This window comes from Stegodyphus dumicola, chromosome 3, assembly GCF_044657685.1.
Source record: "Stegodyphus dumicola isolate Sdum_Otavi_A_Nest chromosome 3, ASM4465768v1".
Classification (NCBI taxonomy): Eukaryota; Metazoa; Arthropoda; class Arachnida; order Araneae; family Eresidae; genus Stegodyphus; species Stegodyphus dumicola.
The window spans coordinates 71,299,457-71,325,147 of record NC_140770.1 but is presented as its reverse complement, the minus strand read 5'-3'; positions in this window follow the sequence as shown (position 1 = coordinate 71,325,147).

Sequence of the window (25,691 nt, the reverse complement as noted above, 5' to 3'; positions counted from 1 at the left end):
GTTCTGATAATAACACTCATCATTCAGTTATCTGATTTATAGTTTGGGGAGGGGGACTACGATTGCTCGGAGAAATGAGAAAAAGACCCGATCCATTTCCCACTAATCTGAACATCATCTGGGGTACATGGTTCCTCTTTCAGTTATTGAAAATCTTTTAATATCAGCAGTTGAATAATCCTTATTTCTCCCCTTCATCAAAATATTTGCATGAAACACTTAATATTTCCTCTATATATACTGCCATTCCCCCATATCTTTAAACCTGAATGATATAAAATACTATGTCTGATTTAACTGTATTGTCCAACAATGGAGTGGAGTTGAATGTTTCAACTCAGCTCCCAAAGGTGCTCTTGACGTCATTCGAGTTCTGTAAAACGTCTTTTTTAAAAGAAGACTATTTGAATATGAATCTATATTATGATTCCACAAAAATATATCCATTACTATGTGGATCATCGCTCGCAAAGTTTATAAAACATTTACAAAATGTGGATGTTATCCAAGAGGGCATATTGTTAAGCGGGACTCAGCATAACAATATGTTAAGAACAGCCTCGCTTATAAATATACTGAAAATTTGTATTATGAGAAATTACAATTACTATGTAAATATTTTTTATGATAAAAATGAATGAATTTACATTTTTTTAAAATGCTTTAAGCTTAGTATAGTGTTTTAGGTTTCTTAAAATTGGCTTGTGACAGTGAAATCTTAATACCCTCTTTACATTCAGCAGTGAAGATCCATCAGAAAATTACAGCAAGGAGAAGGAAAGTTTTAAACGCAGAAGTGTTATCTGCATTTTATATGGCTGCATGAAACCATCCAACAAGAAAAACAAATTCTTAGGAACTACGCATTAGTTTTTTATACATGAATTCTTCTAATTCTCATTTGTCAGAAGACGGGGGAAAACACACACTAAGACCAAAACCTAACAAAATATTCATTTTAGGCCATATAATATCTACATCTTCTCTTTTTTTTTTCCTTTCCCAAAATTTTTTCCCTAAAGCTCTCATTCATTAACTTTAATGAAGCACTTTAGATGGACAAGCTAAGAAAAAAAGGAGAAAGAGAGAGAGAAAGAGAATAAAGGTACACCACAGGGAAAAAAGAGGAAGGCATATATTTTTTCATATATGTCGCCACTCGTATCCCTCTAGAGGTCTTGTTCTGTTCCCTTGTCTTTATTTCAAGTTTTTTTTTTTTTTTTTTTTTTTGTACTTTGTGGGGGTTGGCATATTGGGCATCATAACGTCACACTGAGGGCTCGTAAGTCACAGGTGTTCTCCTATAAAAATGCTTCAAAGCTTCTGTTGCAGAAGAAAAACTGGAAAAATAACAGGACGCGGTATAAAGAATGAAAAAATAAATGCATGTAGAAGAGAAATAAAAAAGAAAAGAATGTGGTGTATTATATTTAGCATCCCGAAGTGAAAGTTCTGCTTTTATTTAAATTTAGAATATTTTTACGTTTCCTGGGTCAACCAAATTTATTATTCAAGATACCATTTTTTCCGGTTTATATTAAGACACTCTTTTGTGAAAATGATCTCATTATTGTTACCAGAAAAGCGCAATTTAACTCTCCCAACTCACGTTTTACCAGATAAAGTGTAATATTAAGAATAGTACATAATTTATAAAAAAGCCTATAAATATTAATTGTCATTTTATTTTGCTTCCAACTTCGTCCAAAGGCGCTTAAAACATACTCGGATCAACATTAGAAAGTGGGCGAAAAATATTTCAGAAACTGGCGTGAGGAACTTACAAAGCGTGAATTTTTAGTTGAAAGAAGGCATCATAATTAAGTAAATTTTAATGCCATAATATTTCCAATAGGAGACTTTTGATCATATGTTCAAGCATTACTATTTTTCTGAAACATATGAATTTTAATGATACACAGATTAATAATTCATGTATTAAAATTACACTCTTTCCAGACAGAGAAAAGCAAATGTCTAATAAAATGTAGAATGAATAACTGTGAAACAGAATTATCTGTCAGCCTTTTAACTGTAATTTTCTATTATCCGTCAGCTGTTGAAACAATCTACTGTACAAAAAGAATCCTCGAAAGAGAAAGGAATGACTATAAATTGTAAATATTATCAGCAGTCATAATTAGAACTAACCCATATCATTCTTATATATAGGCCCACCAGCGACCGAGCGGTAAAGTCGCTGAACACTGGTAGTTCGGTCCGGGGTTCGACTCTCGGCGAACGGGTTGGCTGCATGGGCGTTTTCGTAGTTTTTCTCATGTGTAACGCGTATACGAGCCAGTTTCTCTAAGAAAGTCGTTCACGAAGGCATCATTTCCCTTAGGCAGATAGTCATCGTGTGCTTTGCCGTAGCCAAATAAATAAAACCAAACCATTAGTATATACAATAAAATATGATTTCTTTGTATTATATATGTAATAAAAGGAGTTTGAAAATCTTAAACAATAAACAACAAATTAATTACTCTAAAAACATTTCCTATTAAAATCATTGTACATATACTTTCATCTACAGCATTTGTAGCATAAGATATGTATAGCATAGTTCTATTTATTTTGTAAGTTTTATAGAAAAACTTACGAGCATTTCTTTTTTAAAGGAGGAACCTGCTGCTCCTTCTTTAAAAGCTCCTTATTTAACTAAATAATCTCCTCCATATTTTGCTTTATCTTAGGTTTATTTTATTTTTGTTTTACTTTAGCTTAGCTTTCCTTATTTTACCTAAATAATTATTAGTGTTAGGTATATCAGGTGTATAAGTCGATCCGTTGTTTAAATAGCTAAAAATATATTAAAATATACTCAAAAAATAAAAATAAAAAATTATATGTTTAAATAAACTGAAAAAAAAAAAAAAACATTAACAATATTTTATTACTAGTCGATGATACAGGTTTTCGATTTTTGAAAGCAGAACGGCAAAGGCTATTATGGAATCATTTAAAAAAATGAGAAGTAACATTTCATTTCCTTTAATTGAAAAAAAAAAGGTTATTTATTTTAGAAGGCTCTCAGTGAAAATGAATTTTATGATACTTTAGACGCGAAATGATATTCACATTTTAGTGCAGAAATAGCATCAAAAAATTAAAATAAAATACGTTAAACGTTTAAGTTCAGTTCACGATATTTAGCTTTAGCCCATCATTTAAACAAAAATTAAATAAAAAGGAAAGATTTTACATAAAAAATTTATTTTTTACACGCTTCAGCAGCATATATGATCAACATTATTTTCTTCTTTTATAAAACTTGCATAGAGTATTAGTTGCTATTTTTAAGTCAAAATATATTTTATTTAAAATGATAGGTATGTGTAATTAATCACTTTTAGCGAATATAATAATGAACTTCTTTAAAAAATGTGTTGAGAAATGATTACTAATTTGTATTCTCAGTGTGTAATTCGATTAGACTTTAGGGAAAGGATATCTTTTGGGCTTAAAATACCAACTTATTCCACAGAAAATATAGTACAGCATACTACTGCAAAATATACAAATCTTTTGCATGAAACTAACTCTATATGCCTTACTTAAAACAAAAAGAACTTAAAAAATACTGTTAAAAATTTATAACTTGTTGTTTCTTAAGTTTTTGCAGTGAATACTGCAAAGAAGTCCAGAAAAACCACTGCCACTACCGTTCTTCTTTCGTAAGATAAATAAAAATATTCGATCACTTCTCTTTTACCTTCGTGGCAATATCGAATACACATTGAGGGAAGGACAAGAAGTGAATGAAGAAAGTACTTCGAAGCAAACCATGCCTCCCCTGCTTTTAGGAATTCCATTCCATTATCTTGAAAAAGAGCCGATGGCGGAAAACGTGTTTAAACACCACAGCAAAGTACTCCTCCAAAAAGTCAGCCATGATATCCTTTTTCGCTTGTGTGATGTAAAATCACATCCATTAGTTTCCGATCGTCTATTTACCTTCTTGTTACCTCCCAGCGCCTTTCTCCTTCACCTTCCCGTTAACGCAGTGTTTTGTAAAGACCCAGTAAAATAAATAGAGCCAATGAAAACCGGGAAGAGTTTGTGTGCAAGAAAAGATAGTTTGGTGATGCTTCTGGTAAAGAAAATTTCCATCTTTGCTTTACGGAAAGAAAGTATTTTCAGATACAGGATTTTGTTTCTCTCCCACTTCATTTTAGTCAAGTGCGAAAGTCCATAGAAGTTAACAGGAAATAATTTTATGCTTAAGAAATTATTCAGTACATTATCTTCGTAGTAAATGCTACTTATTGTTTTCAGCAAGCAAAGAACTATCAGTTAGTATATATGGATCTTGCTGTATAAATGAGTTGAGTAATTAAAGAATTATTATTACACTAACAAAAAGAACTGGTGAAACCGGTGCACAACCGGCAGAATTTAGAAACGGTAAATTTTTTAAAACTGTGGATGTCATTGGGTACAGAATTTTGGAGCCATAGAGGCAAAAAGGGTTAGAACCAGATATATCTTTGGTTTCTTTCCTCCTTTTTGAGTATTTCTAACCCACTCCAGAATTACGCAAATTTAATCAAATCTAGGAGAACGTGGCTATAATTGGTCTGCAGCAGCTGGCATTTTACACCTAATACCTAGTTTGAAGTTACAGACACATTAATCTTAGTGTAGATTATCTTTGCCCATAGAATTGATGCAAATATAAACGGAAAATAATTCTATGTGTGGTAGCAGTAAGTCAGAATTTGTTCAGTTAGAAAACATAAAATAATATATGTGTGGAAGTGGTAGCTCAGATTTTGCTAAGCTCACAAGTTGTTGAGCGAATGACCTCAAAGCATTGGTAATCCGATCTTGGTTCGAATCTCTGCAAACGCTGCCTGTTTGAAATTTATGTAGTTTACTTCAAGAATAAACCATGAATATAAGCAAGTTTTTTACTTCCTTCTACAAGTAATGAAAGTATTACAATCACAAAAAATTCCGGGTACCATAATTCAACAAAAATATTCATTTTGACCGCTATCGAATGCCATTTAACTATGTTTTATAAAATGTTGTATAGGACTGTATATGTTGAAATTTTGTATAGGACTGCTATAACAAGTAGTTGTGCTTCTCCCTTTTTAGTTGCAAACAGCCGCACCAAAAGTATATAAATATACACATATAATAAAATACGATAGCAACGTTAAGAATAATTGGCAACCTGAAAAATGACTATTCTAAATTTTATGTTCTCCTCCTAAGTTCATCTGTTCTCCCAAATTCGAGATCTTTCCAAACTGCATAACAGTGCTTGCAAAGGGAACTAAAACCTGAAATTAACCAATCGCAGCTTAGCTATACATATGCACTTGCCTAGTATAAATACTGCTTCGCGAGGAATTACGTCACTTCTTTTTCTGGACTTCTCCTGCCATGTAAAACCTCTGTGCTTCTATGCTTACTTATCTAAGATGACGTCACATTTTTTTAACCTGTGTTCATATAAAAGTTCTTGTATTGAACTGTGATCGAAAAGTGTCTTGTCTGCCAAAGAAATGATTTGATATATGTACAAATAAAGATGGTGATTTTTCAAAATCAGTTTTGTTAGCTTAGTCTTCATGCTTCACCCTCAGCTTCTTATGCTGTTACTAAAAAATGGGCCTATTTCATACTCTGTAGTCTGCCAAATAGCTCGTTGGCAATGAAAGTTACTATTTTTCTTCTTTTCCTCGTTCCACCACGACAATTAGCCAGAAAGAAATTAATTTCCATTCATTAGTATATTAAAAATTTAACTGACACTTTTTCACTCACATAAGAACTCCGCAACGACCTCCCTCACACACACCACGTCCCTCCCACGTACCAAAAATAGCTTCTCAAAGGTTCACCGCCTGTAATAATTCAAAGTTTCCCCACTGCTGATAACGGAATTTCGGATAAGAAATTTAAACAAGTGGAATTTAAAGAAATTAGCAAGTAAAGACTTGAATAATTACAGTAGTAGAAAACCAAATTTTTTAGAAAACCGAAAAATTTAGAAACTAATTAAATTATTTAATTATTCTAGACTTTACTTGCTAATTTCTCTAACTTCCACTTGCTTAAATTTATTTTTAGTAATTCACAACATTTGGTTTTACTTTTGGTTTTGAATTTTCTTTTACCCATGCCTACATGAATGACGAAACACAGATTGAATAATTGAAGAGTTAGATTTGGGGGCAACTTTCCCTTGATAAGTTTGTCTCCTGCCTGCTCAATAATTATTCAATTATGGATTTTTATAAATTTTTTTAGATTAAAAAATTTAATTGGAATTATATAGTATAAATTTATTATATATTCATATATTTTGATACTTGCACTTGATTTATATATGCTCTCAGAATTTAATGATATTGTAGATTAGTTCGCAGCAATAATTAATCATTTATTTGTAATTCAATTTCATTTAAAATTTAATTAACTTTAAATTTGCTTTTTACGAGTAGAGAGTGTTTGTTAAATTCAAATTTCATTCCTTGCAGCAATGGCGCAAGAGAATTATTTAAATTTAATTTAACTTTACTATATTCTTTTGAAAAAATATATAATTGCAAAGAAGAGGTAATTACAATAACTATTGCTAAAAAGTACATTGATATTGTAGTTCCTGAGTAAAATAGTTACACCGTATAAAAATAACTATGAAATACTTAAGAAGTCAAAGTTATCGCATCAAAACTTAATATAATGACGAAACGCGCTAACGGTATTAGCTTAATTCCAGTTTTGAGATGCTTTTCCCTTTTTCCCTCATCACTCTTTTATTTTGAAATTATCTCGCTTTGTAATTATTACATTAAGTTTTTACACGATGACTGTGACTTCTTAAGTATTGTATAGTTGTTTTTACATGGTGTAACTACTTTATTTAGGAACCACAGGAAAAAATGTACTTTTTAGTAATAGCTATTGTAATTTAGTAATAGCTATTGTCCTTTGCAATTATTTTTAAATTTTGCAGCTCAATGCGCACACTTTTTCATCATATAGGTCTCTTTTGTTCGTGCTATCTTTCTACTTTCGGCTCCATGAAATCAATTTTTTATTCTTATGTATAGTAAACTGTAAATTTTTTGCTTTCAAAATTATTGAAATATGTTGTTCTTATCTTGCGGTTAAGGTTTTTATGCCTTTAGCTAATCTGCATGCAATAGTTGTAAAATTATCAATAATTTAAAAGTTTAAGTGCGGTTAAGCCTACTTATTTACTATAGCTGTTTTTTATAGTGTTTACTATAGTTTTAACTGCATTTGGTGTTTTATGTTTTTCTATATATTTCAATTATCAATCAAAATATTTTAAGTTTTTGCGTAATTTTGCCTTGCCGCGAAGTGAGAACTGAATTAATTGAGTGCGATATGTACCTTTAATGAAATTCGTGGAAATATGTTAACTGAAATGCAGGAAAAAATGCGTCTGATTTAATATTTTGTACAAGGAAATCATGTGGTGTACACATCAGCTTTTTTAGGAAGTCTTCACAAAAGTATCCTTTCATTCGGAATATAACTATCCTGTGCTTTACCATAAAAGATTAAAGGAAAGCAAGAAACGATATAGTTAAATGTGCTTCAGCTTTAAGACTGATTAATGCTTCTACTCGAAAAGTTAATGTTTCGACTTTTTGACATTTGCATATGTTTGTAAAGACTTTTTAGTTCCTTTCCATAACAAAAGAATAACAGCAGTGTTTTAGTTTTATTTGTAGCCGCGAGCTACTGCAATAAAAAATTTAGTTGGTTTTACTTTCACTTGCTTTATTTAAAAAGTTTCTCCTGTTTATTAGTTTTCTGTCTGGACAAAAGTTTCCGTTGCAAAAGAATCAAGACAGTACTTTAGTTTTATTTGTAGTAGGCTTATAAATTTTGTAGATTGTTTTAATAGTAAGTTTTACTTGCTTTATTTAACAAGCTTTTATTTGTTAATTTTCTGTCTAGACAATAATTTCCAGCATAAGCTGAATTTAAAAAGATAAAGGGTTTGGTAACGCATGCTGTAAAAATTTATAACGATTTTTCAATGTCTATAGTGCAAAGTTCTAATGTTGAAAAGCAATTCTTAATTTTTTACTACTGTGAAATATTTGTAACGTCTCAGTTATTTTACGTTTTATCAGTGATTTTTTTCATTAATTCGTATGTTTTTTTATGTGTCTTAAATTGACAAGAAAGGAAATATATGTAATAGGCTTAACATAAATATTATGTTATTGTCTTCAAACAGAAGAATATCTATCTTAAATCGGATACAATTTCTTTGATCTTTTGTTTACATTTGGGTGAAAAAATACTAAAAATTACATATTTAATTACGAATCCTTTTTTATCCCTGTACTTTGCCTTACACTGATGGACAATCGTCTGCCTGCAGCCGTAGTTATTTGTTGCATGCTCAGTGCCATCTTGACTAATAACGCAAATTCGAACCTGTGAACATTATTTTAAATGAAAAACATAAGTTTCAAGTTTAGTGTACCATTCACCATTACCCTTTACAGTATATAGGAACACATTACAGTTATTTTAATAAAGGGCTCCTAAGAACAGTTTCATTATAATTATATTATTATCTTTTCCGTAAGATTGCGTAATTTCAGGTTTACAGAATTAAACATCTAAGATTTATTTTAGCTAACATGTTATTTTCATGTTAAATTTTCGGGTAATTTTCAAATTTTTCATCAACGGTCACCACAATGCAAATTGAGTTTAAATAGCTGGCGCATTTGCAGTTTAACCTTTAATTAAGATGATAATTTGTCGAAAACAGGGAAAGATTAAGCAGGAGTAGCTGAATAGTAATTGAGCTTAACCTTACAAATTGTGCACAGTAAAAGATAACCGACAACTGCAAAAAAGCGTGCTTTGCTATAATGTTCATATTATCGGTCTGACAAACTCTTCATAAGATAATGCCTTTAAGGCAGTTTAAGCACGTAAATCACGACACTTTAAATTTACCAAAAATAGTGAATAGTGTCCAGGGGTGTCGACTGCAAATTTATTGTGGTAACAGAATGCGTGAAATTTAATTTAACTTAATAGTTTTTATATTTTTATGATGGGGATACTTAAAGTGCGAATCACAACTGGTCTTCCGGTAAGTTTAAAATTGTTTATTTTATTGTACAGCAGTAAATGATAAAATGGGTCAGCATCTACATACATTTTATTAATATACTGGGTTCCTAAATTTTCAAATTCTTCTTTTCCGCAGCCTGTTTGCTAGTTTCTTTCATTCCTCTTCAAATTGCTATAAATCTTCAAAACGTTTTCCAATATATTTATTGAAGAAAACATGTATATTATATGCACATGGACGTGTATCCGTGTTTCTAAAAATTACTGAAAAACGTTTGGTTGAAATTAACATTGAACCATTCGAGACATAAATTCTTTTATTTAGGCAAAGAAAATTCTGTAATAGAGTATATTACAGAAAACACTGATATTCATCAAGAGCAGTGTCATGAAAATTTTTTTCTGTTAGTATTCGAGAGATAAATTGAATCATCCCTTCGCTTTACAAATTGTAATAAGCATAGTCCATCACGAATTAATGAAAAAATGCACATGAATCTCAGTTATCAGTTGACAAATGCCATGAACTAGAAACGCAAAATGGAAGAATTTATTTTTATGCTGACATGTCGGAAGAATTTTAAATAAAGAGACTTTCATTTTCTCAGAATATACTGAGATAAGTATTTTTGATCCAACTATCATTTCAAATTTTTTAGGCAAATGTATTCATGACGTAATGGTACTGGTTTTAACTTCTTTTATTTGTATAAAGCTGTTGAAGATAATCAGGAGATAAATGCAGAAGTAACACATCTTGAAATATGCAACGCGATGTCAACAGAGTTAAAAGACAGAAAAAGTAAAGATTTTCTCATACTTCATCTTTCGTTCCATAGATCAAACGAGTGCCTTTGTGATACATAACTTTATAATTTAAATCATCAGTCGGTTATTGGATTAAACTCTACAGGGTATATAAAACAAATTACATAGCGAAGAAGTTTATAGAAACGAAATACGTAATAGAAATCAATAAAGAAATGGCCTGAAAGTAAGCAACTGCTGAGGTAATAGGGCTATCTGAACTCATTTCTTAGTCAAGTCCACACACCGCAAAATAAATAAATGAAACAAAATCCATCAGTGAGTAGAATGTAAGGATAACAGAAAATAAATAACGCAATACAAACAGAAAATTATTTAGCTTTAAAACTATAAACAGACATTTTTATTAGTATTAGTCATTTTATTGCTTTGTAAAGCTATTGGGATATTTTCTTGGAAGCGGGAGAGCTGAAAAATGTGCAACGCCCTCGCCGGGAATCGAACCACGGACCTCTGGAATGCGCGCCCAGCATGCAGACCAACCACACCACGAAGGCATGCCAAGAAGGCGGGAGAAATACCTTATAGCTTAATAGTCAAATTTAAAATTTCTGTCAAGGGTAAATGTGTACATAGTAAATATTCTATTCAGATTTTGGAAAAATGAAATTATGTGAATACCATCAGGTTAAAGCTATTCACATTACAATTGATTACATCCGCTATCTAACAGATAGTTACAAACAATTTATCCTGAAAATTTCGCAGAGGAAGTACATACAATTTACGCTATAACTAAATTAATTTTACTAAAAATACTTATATTACTTTAAATTGCTAATTTTATTACAATGGACAGTTATTATAATTTGAATGACAAATCAGAGATCTTATGCGACGAATTTCGATTAGCAATAATTCTCAAATCCTGCACTCTGACAAGTGACCTAGGTGACTGGGCGTTAATATTATACAGAGAGTGACTAGACGATCTAAGAATGGGTATAGGAATAGACTGTAAAAGAAACAGATTATAGTCATTTCTAAAGTCAAAATTAAAACAGGTAAACAGGAGCCAGTTTCTCTTAAATGTAATCCGCGAAAGTAACCTTTCCCGCAGGGAGATATTCCTCCTGAGCTTTGGCATATTTAAATAACCTAACCTTTTCTTGCTTTCTTATGACATAAGTTCACCCAGTTAAGACATAGTTCATTTTCATATTCACCATTCGTTATGAAAAATATCTAAACGAGCCAAGAAATGGAAGATGATAGCTTGTCTCCACGTGAATTTTGTCGTCTGACTCTCATGCCTCTAAATTAACTCTTTATGGGACGTAGGATATGCAAAATATAAAGGCATTTTTTCTAAATATATGCCTTACTATGCATAGTGACTCAGTGATTACAGTAGCTGGAAAATATATAGTTCGAATCTTGGCGAGGGCAGAAATGATTTTTTAATGTTCCAGTTCATAAAAAATTCATGTAAGTATGAAAGTTCATAAAAAAAGCTCAAAGGTTAAATCCACAAAGGTAACAGTAATACATTGATAAACTCCTGTAAGTATGAGAGTTACTTGATGTAAGAGTCTTTGCGAATTTGGTGACTATATATTTATTCATTGAAAGACCCACCAGCGGCAGAGCATAAAGTCGCTGAACACTAATAGTTCGGTCAGAGGTTCGAATCCTGCGAACGGGCTGGCTGCATGGGTGTTTTCGTGTTTTCCCCATCTGTAATGTGTATACGAGGCAGTTTCGCTTAGAGAGTTCTCCACGACGGCATCCCTCCTCTTAGGCTGATAACTCTTTAGGCTTTGCCTTAATAACATAAACCAAAACAAACCTATTCCTTGAATATTTACGTCAATACTTTTATATGTGCAAATAAATTTTTACGCATTTATTTAGTATGTGTACGGATGTATAGGTATTTTGTTTACAAATTTTATATAATCTAAATTAAAAAATTGCTAAAGTAATATAAATTACAAAGCTCAATTTATTTAACAATTTAAATTGGCGATGAAAATTACTGCGGATCCTAGAGTTGTTTTGGTTATACACTTGAACAAAAAGTGTCAACTTTTCGAGAGGAAATGTGATAAGTCTGCTGTTGTTGACTTAAATAATGATCACCATATTATGCAAGGTGGAAGTCATACTGTTAATTAAAAGATTCCTAAGCATAGAAAAATTATTCAAACGTGTAATCATAGGGACTTTAATCTCGGGAAAATATTCTTCTTCCGCTTAATAAATCTTAATTACTCAGTTCCATGTCTAGAAAATCAGAACGAACATTCCTGGGAATGATTAAATGAAAACCAATTATGAATTTACCCACCAACGTACACGGAACTGATTTGCTTTCCAATTTTTATTTATTCCATCCGAAAATATTTATTCTTCGCTAAAAGCAGAGAAATAGATACATAAAAGGAAACACGTTCAACTAGTTTCTGTGGAAAATATTTTGAATAAAGAAAGGAGGAAGAAAAAATTCCAATAAATAACGGTAAACACGAGCGACGCGCGGATTTATATTCCGAGTTTTATTTAAGATGTTGCTCGTGTTCTATTATGAATATCAAAAAGATTACATTTCAGTCGAATAGGAGGAAAAATAAAGCCTACGTTGCGAGCAAGCAATGCAAATTGAAAGCGGAATAACTCCTCTTTCTTAGGAGAACTCTTTCGAATGTAAATTGCCTACTTTTCTAGTAACATGATCCTTTCGCGTATTAAAGTGCTCAATGATCCTTTTCTCTTAGTTGTCCCATTGCATTTATGTAACTTTTGATAAAAAATGCAAAGAGAACTTATTCCTATTCAATGCGTCTTATAATAAATTCATGAATTAATTGCTGCAGATGTTTCAACATGAAATCCAGAAAAATGAAAGTTTGCTTTTTTAATTATTAAATTAATAATTTAATGCATAAAGCTTGTGAATGTAGGTAATACAAATAAGATCACTAATATGCAGCACTGAATCTATGGTAGTTTATAAATTTGTTAAGATTTCAATAATTTATTGAAAATTAAGAATTTATTTTTTGTATGAGTTGGTTTTCAGAAAATGACCAAAAAGTTTTCTTGGTAGTGAAAAATAGTTTCACTTCATCGCTAGCATTCAAACATATGAAATTTATGCAAATCCTGTAAATGGCGGGGTATGTGGTTTGTAGAAGGACTCACTGTATGTTTCTCTATTTAGTTGCTGTGATATTGCCATGATAAGAAAAAGGCTGTATTTTTTTAATATTTAAACACTCTGTGCACCATATGGTATAACACAGAGGTAAGTAAAAGAATGAGGTATGTTTTAAAAAGCTAAATTAAAAATAATAAAATAAAATTTACAAATTCACAGAAAAATCGTAAGAAACAAGTATAGAGAAAAAAGAGAATGTCATTTTTCTTGAAAGAAAACATATAGAGAACTGGAGGAAATACGAAGACGAAGTTTAAAGAATTTAACTGTAAAATTAGTTCTTTTCCCCACTTATGTTGAACAAAAAATATGAAGAACAATATATGCAGAATAAGATATCTAGAACAACAAATGCTTGACGTTTTGCGTTCGTCCTAACCTAGAAGAGGGCCCACCAGCGGCCGAGCGGTAAAGTCGCTGAACACTGGTAGTTCGGTCCGAGGTTCGAATACTGCGAACGGGCTGGCTGCATGGGAGTTTTCGCGGTTTTCCCCATAACGTGTATACACGGTGTTTGTATACACGACAACGTGTATACGAGCCAGTTTCGCTTAGAAAGTCCTCCACGAAAGCATCCCTCCCCTTAGGCAGATAACCCTAGTATGCTTTGCGATAATTAAATAAACCGAACCAAACCAAACCTAACCCAACCTACAAGAACACAAGTCCGTGTGAGACAGCACAAATCTTTTCAGATATGAACAGAAATTACCGTGCCCAGTTACAAATTTAGTAATTTCAAAATTTCAGAAAAAATATTTATTATTCAGTTTGTGAAGAAAGAAGGGAAAAATTATTTAGTGAGGTTTTTTGGTTTATTAGATTACAGAAAAGCTCGCTAGGGCTATCAGCCTAAGGGAAGAGATGCCTTCGTGGAGGATTTCTAAAGGAAGCTGTGTCGTACCCACGTTACACAAGAGGAAATCTACAAAAGCTTCCATGCAGCTATCCCGTTCGCCTGGAATCAAGCCCAGGTCGAATTATCAGTATTTAGTGGCATTACAATTCAGCCGCTTCTGAGCAAATATTTAGTTAGTGAGGCAAAAGAAGAACTTCTACATAATTCATTCTATTAATTTTATTTTAACTTTTTTTTTATTAAAGAAAGACCTTAGGCAGTGTTATTATGGTGTTAACCTGAAGGTTTGTAGTTTGTTTTGTCAAGTCTCTCTTTCATTTCGTAGACTGCCAGTGTGGCCACTTAGACTGGCAGGTGAGAAGATGAGATAACACCTTTATTAGTAAGATACGTAAGAAACGCATGAGAAATGACAATTAATTTATTATGAGAGAAGATATTCGTGACAGAGCACATGAACTAAAGAGAATCAATTCAAATAAGGAAGTTTCAATTTAACGAGCAATGATTAGACATTCTTTTATTTGATTCAACAAGGCACAGTAATCTGGCTTGCAAAGTACTACATTCATTGGGAATTCTCTGGCGTTTTTTCTAGTTCAGAATCATAATGAGAAACGACATAATCTACTCTAACTCAATTGTTAATTTTACTGCCATCTATATAATATATAATTAGGAAATTACCTAAAACGGAATTATCGAAAATTATATTCTGAATTCACAATCTATCAGCAGGAGCGGAAGATCCTCAAACAACACTCTGGTATTAAAATAAGTCTACTGATATTATCTTTAAATTCTTTGACTTAAAAAACATTAATATCTTCGAAGGGAACCTAGCAATTGTGCAACAGCTTGATAGCTAATTGTTGTGTACCCACGCAGAAACCTTAATAAACTTCCTCGGAATTAATATTCTCTTTTTAAAGCTGTTCTTCATACTTTAGAAGCATGGATAACAAAAGGGACAGAACCCTGTTTATAAATCATTAACAATAACATTAGATTTTAGAACAGAAGTATTACAAGAGACACGAATCCATTAAGAATATTTTCACATTCCTTGGAAAATTATATATGATTTTTCCACGAAAACTTATTACCAGAAATAATGCCTAAGTGCTTAATTTCATTCACCGCTTCTCGTAAAATATTACAGAAGTACAACGGATTGAGGATTTATACAACTGGCATGTTTTCTTTTAAGCATCGTGATTTTAAATGTATTAGGATTGATGTATAAATTCTACTCTCTAGACTAATGTGAAATCTTATTAAGGGTGTTTGTTCTGACCATATTAAAAAAGTATCGAAACACTTCCTTTGAAACGTATCAGTAGATCACTGGAAAAAGCAATTATTTTGTATCTTAGACAATTTAAGACTTTTCTAGTGAGAATATCATTCATAATTAAATTCCACAATTACGTTTCGGTACCGAAGCCTTGAACGTAACCTCTTTCCAAAGTGCAGGAAGTAGAAACATTGCCCGGGAGAGCAAAGTACATGTAAACTGGTGTGCAAAACCTAAGCAACAATGTAAACATTTAGCAGATAGCCATGAAATTGCGGAAAAGTAGGTCTGGAGATCAGTAGAAACGTCATGCGTATGCAAATATCAGGAACGAAACGTCAGAGGCGACGTGAGCGTACACAAAACGCGTGATGTCGGCGCGCGCAGCTCAACAGTAGAATAAAAGGAAGGACGGAAACGCAATTCAACATACAGAGACTTAAAACTTGAGACGATTACAGATTACATCAGATCTAATGAAAAATTCTTCAACAAAGCTGTGCAATGTGACTTTGTTAATTACTCCCAAGTTTTTAATTATGAAATTCTCTTCGAAGATAGAAGCGTCAGACCACTTGCAGCTCACACCTTCATGGGAGGAGACGACAACTTTTTCACTTAGATCCTCAATTGTTAGCTATTTACACTTCCAATGCATCTGATTTTGATTGAAGTTCTTCTGTTAATTCGTTGAATAATTGTATTTAAATTGTGTTATATAGTTGTTTTGTATTGTGTTGTATTTAGCACTACTGATTGATGTTGTTTAATTGTATTTGAATTTGTCATTGGAACTATTGCTGTAGTGTATCTTCTCGTATTGTTGTCATTGATTTCCATTGTCTTGGGTCCTCCTTGAAAGCTATGATCGCTCGTCACCTTTTGCGAACTTGTCTGATTGGATTGTCTTGCTCCTTTTGGTACTTCTCTTCTTCCCCTTATCTCCGTTTTCTCATCTGAGATTTTCTCCACGTCCGGATTTATTTATGTCAAGTGCCCTTGGGCTTTAATTTTGGAACCGGCAACATTGCTCTTCGCAATAGCTCGGTCAATTATAGAGTCTAAGTCTAAGTCAATTCAACATATTCGCTGAAAGTGCCAGTGAGTCAGTTAGTAAAATATGGCGAGAAGAAATCACCTGGACGACTTCACATGTGGAAGAATGATCGGAAAGCTGGAGGCGTACTCACCAGTGTCACCAGTGTACCTGCAGAGTTCGGAATCAACAAAAGTTTCGTTTCGCGCGCTTGGAAAGCATTTTAAACCACAGCTACGGCTGTTAGAAAGGTTGGTGGTGGCCGCCCGAGGACGACAACTGTAGGGGATGACCGATATATCGTCTTGAAGGCGAAAAGATGCCAACAGCAGTCAGCAAGCGCAATTGCTGAGCAACTCTGTACAGCAACGGGGCGACAAGTGTCGCGGTTTACTGTGGCCAGACTCCTTCACAGAAAGGGCCTATTCGCCCGCCGTCCTGAATGCTGCCTCTCGTTGAAAGTTGGCCATCGTTTACAGTGGTGCAGAGAGCACAAAAACTGGACAACTGATCAATGGAATCGTGTCCTCTTTACGGATAAGAGTCGGTTCAGTACCAGAAACAATTCTCAACGCGTTTTGATTTGGAGAGAGGTCGGAACCCGGTTTTATCCCAGTAACATCAAGGAAAGACACCGTAACGGTGGTCCTGGAGTTCTTGTCTGGGGAGGCATTGTGCTGAACGGGCGAACTGAGCTCCACGTTTCCGACAGAGGGTCTGTAACCGGGGATCGCTATAGTGAGGAGGTACTCCTTCCCCATGTACATCTGTTCCGAGGTGCCATTGGCCCAGACTTAATTTTTATGGATGACAATGCACGGCCACATTGAACTCTTGCTATTGAGGAGCTACTGGAAAGTGAAGATATCACTCGAATGGATTGGCCAGCTACTCCCCATATTTAAATCCCATCGAACATTTGTGGGATGCTTTGGGGAGACGCATTGCAGCACGCTTACATCCTCCGGAGAACACCCAACAATTTAAACAGATGCTGATTGAGGAATGGGCACTCCTACCGCAAGACATGTTCACCAGCTGGTTCTGAGTATGCGGAGACGGTGCGAAGCAACCATTGCAGTGAGGGGAGGGCATATCCCATATTAATGAACATCTGCTTGTTGTTCATCCTCTTGGATAGACAATCATGAGTCACGATACTATGCGTTCAATAAAGCTTGTTTTTGTTTGATTCCATACCGTATGCATTGTATTCCTTTTTCAGTTCCGATGCTTTCGTCATCCTTTACGTACATAATACTCTCCTTCATTTCTGATTTCATGTCTCTCAGTTGATTTCTCGTGGAGTTATGGCAAAAAACCCTGCTGTTGCTTAAGTTTCGTACACCAGTGTATGATGCAGAAAATGTATAAGACCAAAAGTATTACATGGAACACCAGCTTTATTTAAAAGAGCAAGTATCATAGGCCACCAATCGTGGTCAATAGCACCTTTTAATGTCAAGGAAGACTAGAGCCGTATGTAAATTTCTCCTTTTACCTTTATCCACTATGCCTTTCAGATATAGAAGAATATTTTCACAGCTCTTTTGCGGTGTACGACCAAACCGTACTTTTTCTAACAGTTTATTAACATGCAGAAGTCAGGAGTCAGGTCTATTAACAAACTGTTTTTCTAGGCATTTTTCCAAACCGCGAGAAGACTAATGTATAAACAATTGTCTAAATGCGAAATGCGAAATGCAAATACCACTAAAATTAAAAGGACATTTGCTTTCTCCTAGCAATGAGAAAATGAACCAAGCTTCAGACAAGTGTTGAAGATCTTAGAGAGCAAATTTGGAACCATTCAGTGTATCCATGCCTCGAAATTCCGTTTGAAACAGAATCAAGACTATACTATTATTGAATTTAAAGATTTGAATAATATTATTGACTTCTGAACTAGTAAAAATAGGATCCTGATCAACAAAATAGTGAATAGAAGCCTCAGTTCGAAACATACTGTGAAACGAATTATTATAATGGTTAGTGGGAAAGTATCTGTTAGAAATCTCATTTACTGTTTCTTATAGAGACTTAATGCTATTACTAGATATGAGACAAATCAGAATGACTTCAATTTCATAAAATTTTGTTTTATACAATTCATGTATATTTTCTTCCAAACCTTCATTTCATTAATATTCGTTAAAAATGTCTCAAGTGCAGATTTTTTTATGTGATGATGTGCAGATCTATATTTTATTATAGTTGCTTAGAGATAAAAGAAAATTAAAAATTAATACGCTTATACATAAACATATAATCATTTGAAACAGTTTGAAATGAATCAACTGTAACAAATCATATTCTACTTGCGCTAAAAACTGTAATCATACTTAGTGATAAATCATAGTTAGTCATTTGTTTCCCTTTAATTTTGAACTTCGGGATGTACTCGGGAGGGGGGTGTTAGCGCTTATTCACTTATTTAACTAGAAATTTTATCGGTGATTTTACTTTATTCATCCTTTTCCTTACTAAAATAACACCTTTTCGTTACTTTTTTCTATTTCTGCACGTGTAACGTTTTTCTGATCCCTAATAATAACTTTTTTTTGCGCTTATGACCTTTCTTCTCTGCATATTGATTTATTATGATTACAACAAGAAATCTTTAGCCTTCTCTTATGGTGTAATTTATTATAAAGTAACGTTAAGGGAAATAATTTAAGGAAGAAAAATTGTATGAAAATTTTAATATTGGCATCATTTATTAGTTTTAACATAAACACTTCTTGTAAAATAATTCTTAGGGGTTTATTGCTGTTTATAAGTCTTTAGTGCTTATTATTTTTCTTTTAATTAATAATCTTTATTTAATTAGTTATAAAGTATTTCTCCCGCCTTCTTAGCATGCCTTCGTGGTGTAGTGGTCAGCACACTCTCTCTAGAGGTCCATGGTTCGAGTCCCGGCGAGGGCATTGCTCATTTTTTACAATCAGTATCAAAAATCACAAGGTCTCTACAGTGCCGCCCGAACTAAAAAAAAAAGTGGTGGATTCTGATTCTCTACGACCAAGACTTGGTGATTGGGTCCTCTAATCCGCAGTCACCCTTTAAAAGGGGAGTATATAAGGTATTTCTCCCGCTTTCTTAGCATGCCTTCGTTGTGTAGTGGTCAGTACACTCGACGAGTATTCAAGAGGTCCGTGGTTCGAGTCCCGGCGAGGGCATTGCTCATTTTTTATCTCTTCTGCTTTAAAAAATACCAATGTCTCTACAAAGTCATAAATTACTTATAGTAAAAGTCAGCTGAAGAATAACGGTAGCATTGGAAAGTAGAAGCGTTGAGCAATATCAGCTTCTTGTACAGATTAAAATGTATTCCTTAGGATTTAATAGTCGTTAGCCAACACAAACTCTAGGGATATCGTCATCATATCACAGATATTGCCTTGTGGGATCAAAAAATATCATCATTGAGTTATAGAAAACTGACCTTATGTGAAATTATTGGATAAATCACATATTCAGAGACTTATTAATATATAGAGAAGAACGTATGTGATTATGGATCTGTCTTGTTAATGAGTCGTTGTTAAGACTAATGGTAGCTCTATCATCTTTCTCAAGCTCAGCCCATTCCTGAATTGTGGATATTCTGATGAGATCGTTAATGCATTAAAATTCTCTTTGACAGTTTAAAAGTTTTATAGAACTGTCTTAATGAGCATCACTAATTTCCAGGTGATAGGGAGCCTAGCTCTTGTCAGATGTAAACTCTGATAAGCACTAAATATTCCATTTCAAGCATGACTACATGCTTTTCAATGACATTCAACAAGCAGAACTAATATTGGACAGCCGTGGGATGTGACAGGATTCAATTTAGACTTGCAGCGGCGTCAACACCTCGTTAATTTATTGTCACTCAGAGTAACGCACGGTAGCGCACAATGCAGCTTTAATTTTTTAGTTAGGTCAGCCTAAGTGTTGGCGTTTTAATATAGTTTTTAAAATTAAGAAAAATGTTACTCTCTTCCTTTTAGAATAAAATATTTTTAAGCTGTATTGAAGCACGTTAACCTTTCACGACAATGTAGAATAAAAGAGGAATATTTTAACTAAAATTAGAAGTCTAAGGTTTCCTAAGTTTAACCTCGTGAGAGTGAACGGAGAAAAAGGAATCTCTGCAAAATGAATGAGAGTATAGAGAATTCAAATGCATTTTCATTCCCTGAATTTCTGATTTCTTAATTTATAAAGTCTTTCACAATCTTATAACAATAAATGCTTTTTAATGTCCTTGACATAGTCGGTTTGTGGCATTCTTCAATAACAATCTCTAAAATTTTAAATATATTAAAGGTGAAAAAAGGAAGTCTATTGGATTATTAAATTAAGATCATGTATCTCTCATACTTCACTTCTAACAAATTGCTTTATGCGGTTGCAAGCAAATCCATTTCATATCGAATAAATGTAAAATGAGTTAGAGATGTTCCACAAAATAAAAATTTTCAACCGCACGTAAAAGTATTGGTATAACCCTAAAACTCTAACTTTCTTTATTTAAGCAAATAATTTTAAGTAAGGTTTTTAGACTTCAGTTTGGATTGGGGAGGAGAAAACTTTTCTGCGTTCGAAAACGATTTTATTTCAGATATCTGGGATATACATGATGATTCTTCATTTTAAAGTCAGAGTAGAAATATAAAATATTTTTCCTAAAAAAATACCAACAATTCTTAAAATTTGATGGTACTTAAGATTTTTTCCTGTGAAAACTACAAAAACGAATTTAAATGTTTATTTCTTTACAATTTGGTACGATGAATAAATAGATTTTTTGGCTTTTGCATGTGATTTATACCGAATTAAATATGAGACGAATTTTAAACGTATTTTTATTTTTGTAATTTTATTTTTCATTATATATATATATATATGCAAAGTTTAATACATTTTAAGACCCGTAGCGTCTTGCTTTTCTATACATGTTTCTAAGTACAGTCTCTGAGGTAAGGTGTTTTTACCAACTGAACGGTCTAGAATTGTTAAACAACTCTGGGCAATTTTTCTTTCGCAATTATATTTAAATGATTTGACCTTGATTGACTATTTGACCACAGTGGGATGGGGTGTACTGTTTATTGAGCTTATACTCATTGGGCAGGATAAATACTCTTCTTAATGTTTCTTATAGTTGACCGAGGAAGAAACATAGTTGTACAATGCAATATTTTTAGCATCATTAATGTTTTGCTACTTTAAAATACTGCAGTTAAGTGTGTCTGTGGGAAGTAAAAGCAGTTATTAAACTTCGCAATAATCAGTTTAAGGCCACGCAGATATAGGTTTGGCAAGACTGACCCAGTCAAAAAAGTAAAGGTATTTTTCCTCTCATTTCGGCATGCCTTCGTGGTGTAACGATAGCAAACTGTGCGCCTTATTGAGAGGTCCAGGTTCGAGTCGTCTCGGGGAGGGCTTTGCATATTTTTCACCTTTCTTGCTTCAAAATAATTTACACTATAATGACTCTACAATGGAATGCATAAAGACTCTACAATACAAATAATAAAATGGCTAGTGGCTGAACCAGAGGACATAATCTAGTTCTCTAACATTTTAGACACCAACACTTATCAAGTATAGTTTTACCTAATATTTAAAAACAGTAACAGAAGCTTCATTTTATCCCTTTTGAGAATGCTCGCCGTTCCAATATAGTTGGATTTTTAGAGTCAATGAGATGAGTTCGAGTTGCGTCGGCTCAACGCTAGGATGTCTTTCACCTGTTTCCATATCTGCCTTATACATACTGTTATAATTACTGGCGGTAAGTCGTTAAAAATTTTATTTTTCTCATGACTTATGTGAGCAAAATTAATTGAACGCTCAGGGCTCTTTTAGCTTGTCTTCTTGAAAGCATTCTTTTGATAAGTGAAAGAGCTCGAAGATAAATATATTAAAGCAATAATTCCAGACTTAAACTACGGAGAAGGAAGTGGTACGAAAAGCTAGTTCCTGTACAAAAGATTATTATGGAGCGCACACAAGTAACTTTTACAGCCGTTTCAAAACAACGTGCTCGTGGATCAGTTGTCAGTATTGCAACCTTGTAGTCTCGATAGCTCGTCTACACATTTTGGAAGGGGATACCATCTTTCCAAAAGAAAAAATATATAATTGCAAAAGATAAACGCATCCATATGTTCTCATTTGTACAAATACGAAATATTATACCCGTTATTTCAAAGTAGAATATTATACAATTTCCAGACTGTTAACAATTATCAAACTGAGAAATGATTTGGTTTGCTAACCGTATACTATTTTTGAGATAAGAGTATATTAAATTAATTTTTTTTAATTTTATGACATCCATCAAATTTTAAAAAAAAATATTTAGGATGGCATAATTATTTTGATTTTCTCTCTTAATCCACTTTTCATAAATTTATCAGAGCACATTATGCATCAATTAATCTTCGCATTCAAAATACAATAAACCCCGTCATAGCAACCGTTTTCCTAAAACGATCCCTTCTAACAATGACCAACATTTCTGAGAACTTGAATATATATTAACACTAAATATCACCTTTCTAAGGCGACCACTCGACTAGTCGTTGATTGTCTTCTTAAAGAGGACTGTAATGTTTCTTCTACCTACCCCTTTCGGAGAAGTCTAGCGTACGCACTGGAAAGAATCGTTATACTTTTGAAAGAATACTTATCGTAACTGGGTGTAGCTCAATGGACTGACTTCTGACAGATCTGAACCCAAATTCTTCTCTCCGTTTAAAAATATTGTTGCTAACTAAGTTACTGTGAGTCGTCAGTTAAATTCGAATAATTTAATTTACTGATGAAATGCTGGTGATCTGACTTCACGGTGATATCACCAACAGCATCTTTCCTGTTCTCCAATGTTAATCACGGCATTTTTCTAAGAATTAAACTACTATTATTTTCTAACAATATTATTAACATTTCTTTTATCTCAGTTTTGTTATTTTCAAAACCTATCTGTTACAAAACCCCTCAACACGATTTTGAAACCAGATTAAAATTTGCTCATTTCAATTCTTGCCCTAGAATCGTGAAAAATATTAACAATTCTTATGTTACTTTTCTTTCCATTGCTGTCTGAATCTCAGAAATGGGCAAAAAGAAGAAGTCGAAGAAGAATATTATCCTCAGAGAAATGAACAGATGGCCCAAAAGGGTAACTTGTGCATGTGGTATGAGTAATATTGACAGGTTTTACCTTTCCACTCTGATATTTCCCCATGAGGAAAATTGGAGGATTCTTTTGATCCTTTCAAATAAGATTATGCTCCGCAAAGGGGAACCATACGCCGACAAGAGCCTGTCTCCTCTAAACATTTTTCAACATGGACATAAATTATATGCAGGTACTTTAGCGAGTTTTGAAAACATGTGTCACCCTCTCTCTTGCTGGGCAAAGATATTGAAGATTTCATCCAATATTATTTCTTTTCTTTACTTTATTTATCCGATAGGCCCTTCAAGAGTTTTTAGAAAAGAGAGTTTGGACGTTAGGTTAGACAAAAGGAAGATGTATATTTTTAACCTGTTACGAATATAAATGTTGTTAAAAACAATTTGTGTAAGCTATTTTTATTAATTTTAACTGACATAATTTCTTTTTAGTTTTATTAAAATTTGATTATAATACATTTTTTTTATATTAACAGCACCAAGTTTACAGCAAGGACAAGAAAATGAAAAAATACTGATTTCAGTTTCACTTCAGATTCTGGTGTTTCAGGAATAGGAGTTTTCATTTAGGTTTCAGCTGCAAAAAATATTTATGTTTCGAATTTTGTGTTTCAGTGCCATCAAATAGAATTCCTATTCTGATCATTTATAGATGAAATATAGTTTCTATTTATTTTCAATATTTTGGTTTATTTCCTCCACAAAGCATAGAAAGAAATAACATATGATACATTATTCTTATTCTAACAAAAATAAAACCCTTTAAAATAAAATTTATTAAAATGCAACCTATTTTATTTGCCTTTGAAACTTGCTTTCAAAATAAACTTTTAACAATAATTTTCTGTACAAAAATACGTTTTAGATACTAAAATCTAAAAACGAATTGTTGCCAACGGCAGGTGTAAGTTTGCTCTCCTCGCCACGAGGAATTTCGTGGGCTTGGGCTGACTGTTCGTCAGACAAGTGAGTATAAACAACAATAAAAACAACAAAATAGTGAAATATTTTAATGCCTTAAAATCGCATAGGTTTCTATTTCTTGCGTTCTTATATTTTTCAGTAGCTTATATTTTAGGGGTGAAAAACAATTACGCTCTATGTTCATAGTTTACAAGGTCAGTTCCTTTTCTATTAATAGCCTAATTATTCAATACTGCTTGGTATAAATTCCAGAGTTTTCATATATTTTTTCAGAGAATCCTTTAATTACTTGTAATAATTTAAAGTAGAACGATTCTGCACATGGAGTTCTGAGAATGAATTTCATTTAGGTTCCTTGTATTCTGTTGATCTGGTATCAGATAGTTTAAGAATTCTCCTTAAAAGTCGATTTTCCTGCGAATGAGAACTAGTATGAGAACTAATATGATACTTTCAGAACAGTTTACAAACAGCTGGTTAACTGAGTAAACACGATTTCCGAGATTGTTGCCAACAGCAAAATCTGAAAAAAAACGCTACATCATCTGAAGAGGCGAAACCGTCTGAAAAGTCCTACGTCTTACAAAAAACATCTAGCTGTTCATTAGGTAGCCCTGAGGTCTTTCCTTTGAAGCTTCAGTGTCTTTGCAGGTTAAAGATATAGTAAAGTAAGATAAAGTATCTAATTAGGATTTAAGTGCACATTATTTATTGCTATTATTATGTTTACAAATACAATGGTGGACAATTGCTAATGACGGATCACAAATGACGGCTCTATAGCGCTCAAAAAAAAGCAAACCAATGCAAACTGAAATAACAAAATACTAGGATATAAAAATAACAATAATTGTTTTTCAAAAATCATTTTGAATTGTAACTTACAAAATTTTTGCCATTACTTTAAAATAAATGTATTTCTAAGCATACCTGCAAAAGAATTAGAGATTTTGCTTTAAAATTTTCCAAGATATACGTGAATTTAAATTTTGGCGCGTTTTGAATATTTGGCATATTTATTATAAGCGATAATAACACCAAATGTAGTTTACGCACGTAGTTAAAATTCTTTGAAAGAATTAATGATGCACCTTTCTTTCTGCTCGTGCACAATGGAAGGAAAAGGTAATTTTATCATAAATTAAGAATTTCGCCATGCGAATTATTCTCGGAGCAAAATGAAAGAAATGCGCTAAGATAAATTTTTAAATATCTCTGTAAGCTTCTCACCAAATTTAGCAAAATTTAATATTTAGGCATAATTTGACTCGTAGAAATATGGAAAACTATCATTTCT